This window comes from Triticum urartu, chromosome 4 (genome assembly GCF_003073215.2).
Source record: "Triticum urartu cultivar G1812 chromosome 4, Tu2.1, whole genome shotgun sequence".
Classification (NCBI taxonomy): Eukaryota; Viridiplantae; Streptophyta; class Magnoliopsida; order Poales; family Poaceae; genus Triticum; species Triticum urartu.
This window is the reverse complement of record NC_053025.1, coordinates 332,703,709-332,707,258: the sequence shown is the minus strand read 5'-3', so window position 1 is coordinate 332,707,258 and position 3,550 is coordinate 332,703,709.

Here is a 3,550-nt window from a genome sequence, read left to right as displayed (position 1 = left end):
ACTGCCAAGCTTGGGGGAGTGCCCCAGTATCGTATCACCATCACATTTTTATCTTTACCGTTGTTCTTAGTTTAATCCTTTTGGTTATATCTTGATCTAGTAGAATAAAATTTTAGTATGATCTAGTTTTGAGTTTTGCTTTATGATCCTTCTATGTAATCGAGTCCGTGAGCTTTATATAATTAAGATTAGTGTTTGAGTCAAGGGCTTTGCCATCTTGCTATGATCTTGAGGGAATAATAATGAAAGAGAAGAGAAAGAATAAAAAGGCTTAAAGAGATAACATGGATCTTATGGAGAGTAATAACTTCACATATAAAGAGTATGATGAATAAAAGTTGTTGGGAGTTGACAAACATAGTTTTGGTCATCGTTGCAATTAATAAGAAGTAATAAAGAAAGAGAGGTTTTCACATATAAATATACTATCTTGGACATCTTTTATGATTGTGAGCACTCATTAAAATATGACATGCTAGAGAGTTGATGTTGGACAAGGAAGGCAACGTAATGGATTATGTTTTCTTATATCTGAAATAAATTATATTGTCATGGATCATCCAACATGTTGAGCTTGCCTTTCCCTCTCATGCTAGCCAAATTCTTTGCACCATGCTTCCAAATATCCTTAAACCCAGTTTTGCCATGAGAGTCCACCATACCTACCTATGGATTGAGTAAGATCCTTCAAGTAAGTTGTCATTGTTGCAAGCAATAAGAGTTTCTCTCTAAATATGTATGATTTATAAGTGCGGAGAAAATATGCTTTATACGATCTTGTGATGTGGAAGAAATAAAAGCGACGGACTGCATAATAAAGGTCCATATCACAAGTGGCAATATAAAGTGACGTTCTTTTGCATCAAGATTTCGTGCATCCAACCATAAAAAGCATATGACAACCTCTGCTTCCCTTTGCGAAGGGCCTATCTTTTATTCTTGTCTTATACTTCATACAAGAGTCATGGTGATTTTCATCTTTCCTTTTTACATTTTATCCTTTGGCAAGCACAACGTGTTGGAAAGATCCTGATATATATAGCTAATTGGCGGTGAGTTTTCATGAACTATTATTGTTGACATTACCCTTGAGGTAAAAGGTTTGGAGGCAAAATTATAAGCCCCTTTCTTTCTCTATGTCCGATTAAAACTTCATACCCATAAGTTTACGTGAGTGTTAGCAATTGTGAAAGACTAAATGATAGGTGAGTATGTGGACTTGCTGGAAAGCTCTTATATGGACTCTTTCCGATGTTATGATAAATTGCAATTGCTTCAATGACTGAGATTATAGTTTGTTAGTTTTCAATGAAGTTTATGATTCATACTTGAAACTGTGAATGAATTGTTACTTTAGCATAAGAGATCATATGACAATATATGTATATGTTTCTGTTCTAAGAATGATCATGATGCCCTCATGTCCGTATTTTATTTTATCGACAGCTCTATCTCTCAACATGTGGACATATTTTTCGATTTCGTCTTCTGCTTGAGGACAAGCGAGGTCTAAGCTTGAGGGAGTTGAGACGTCCATTTTGCAGCATGATTTTATATTGATACTTATTGCATTATGGGCTGTTATTACACATTATGTCACAATACTTATGCCTATTCTCTCTTATTTTACATGGTTTACTTGAAGAGGGACAATGCCGGCAACTGGAATTCTGGGCTGGAATAGGAGCAAATATTAGAGACCTATTCTACACAACTCCAAAAGCCCTGAAACTTCAAGGGAGCATGTTTCAGAATATATAAAAAATATTGGGTGAAGGAAGTACCAGAGGGGGGCCACCCACCATCAACGAGGGTGGGGGCACGCCCTACCCCCCTGGGCGCGCCCCCCTGCCTCGTGGGCCCCCTGACAGGCCTCGGGTGCCCATCTTCTGCTATATGAGATCTTTTGTCGTGAAAAAAATAGTAAGCAAGTTTACGGGACAAAACTCCGCCGCCACGAGGCAGAACCTTGGCAGAACCAATCTAGGGCTCCGGGGGAGCTCTTCTGCCGGGGAAACTTCCCTCTCGGAGGGGGAAATCATTGTTGGTATCAAAACCGGCAGATCTCGGGTGGGGGGTCCCGAACTGTTCGTCTAAGGTCGATGGTAACAGGAGACAGGGGACACGATGTTTACCCAGGTTCGGGCCCTCTCTATGGAGGTAATACCCTATGTCCTGCTTGATTGATCTTGATGAATATGAGTATTACAAGAGTTGATCTACCACGAGATCATAATGGCAAACCCTATAGGTCTAGCTTGTATGGATATGGTAATGAATATCCTCCTCTCCGGACTAAGTCCTCCAATTTATATAGATACCGAGAGGATCTAGGGTTACACAGGGTCGGTTACAAAGAAAGGAATCTACATATTTGTCGCCAAGCTTGCCTTCCACGCCAAGGTGAGTCCTATCCGGACGCCCGAGGACCCCTTAGTCCAGGACTCCCTCAGTAGCCCCTGAACCTGGCTTCAATGACAAGGTATCCGGCGCGTAGATCTATGTTCAGCATTGCAAGGCGGGTTCCTCCTTCCGAACTCCAAGATAGTCTTTAGACATATTGAATGTGTCTGGACCTGTAACACACGCACCACACACAACCGCATAGGGAAATAATATTCCACGAGTCCCATATGCTGACAACTTTTTGCAAGATGACATCACATCTGTTCGGCCACTATATCGAACCGTTTTTGTCCGTCGCTCCATGTTTCGTGATGCGGTTTCCATTGGCACGTCTTGTCAAAGAAGATATCGTGTCCCCTTATTGCGGAATTTTCATCAATTCAGGCATGTGTATCCCAACCGTGCCTGTTTACACAACCCTTGGTAATAGGCAAGGTTTAAGGCGAGTGGGGAGGCGTTCGATATTCACTGCCTTTATAAGGGGATAAGGATTCCCCTTTCTTCTCCCACACCTTCTCTCTTCCTCCGCCTTTCCACTCTTGAGCTCCAGCGCCCAAGTTCTCATCTTCCGCCCGAAGCTCTAGCGCCCAAGTCCACTCAAGTTAGCACTCAACCATGTCCGGATCCGGAGGCCAAGGCAAGTGGATGGTCTCCTCCGTCAAGGAGAAGGACATTACTGAGCTTCAGGTATCCGAGTACTTGGCGAAGGAAATCGCCTACCGTCTTCCAGCCCAGGGACAAATCGTCCCTACGCCGCTGCCGAATTCAACTCCGGTGCTCCAATGCGGCTCACCTGCTGGGTCGAGAAGAGCCTGAACTGGTGTTCGCCAGACGAGCTGATAGCGCTGCAGATGCGCGTTCAAAGTATGGTGGACAAGGATATCAAGCTTGTCGATATAATCCAGGTGATGCTTGTCCGCCGGATTCTCCTGTGCCAAAGCCAAAGCCGCCCTCTATGGGAGTTTAATCCGAAGAAGCACCATACCCTGAAGAGGCTCTTCGAAAATTTTAACGGAGACGCCTGGAAGCTGCTCTTCAAGGGCAACGAGACACCGCCGGCCATGGAATCAGACCGCGAGCAGGACATCAATCACCTCGCCAATGAGGTATGTTATTTTTAATGCATCCCCTACTTGCTTGTTTG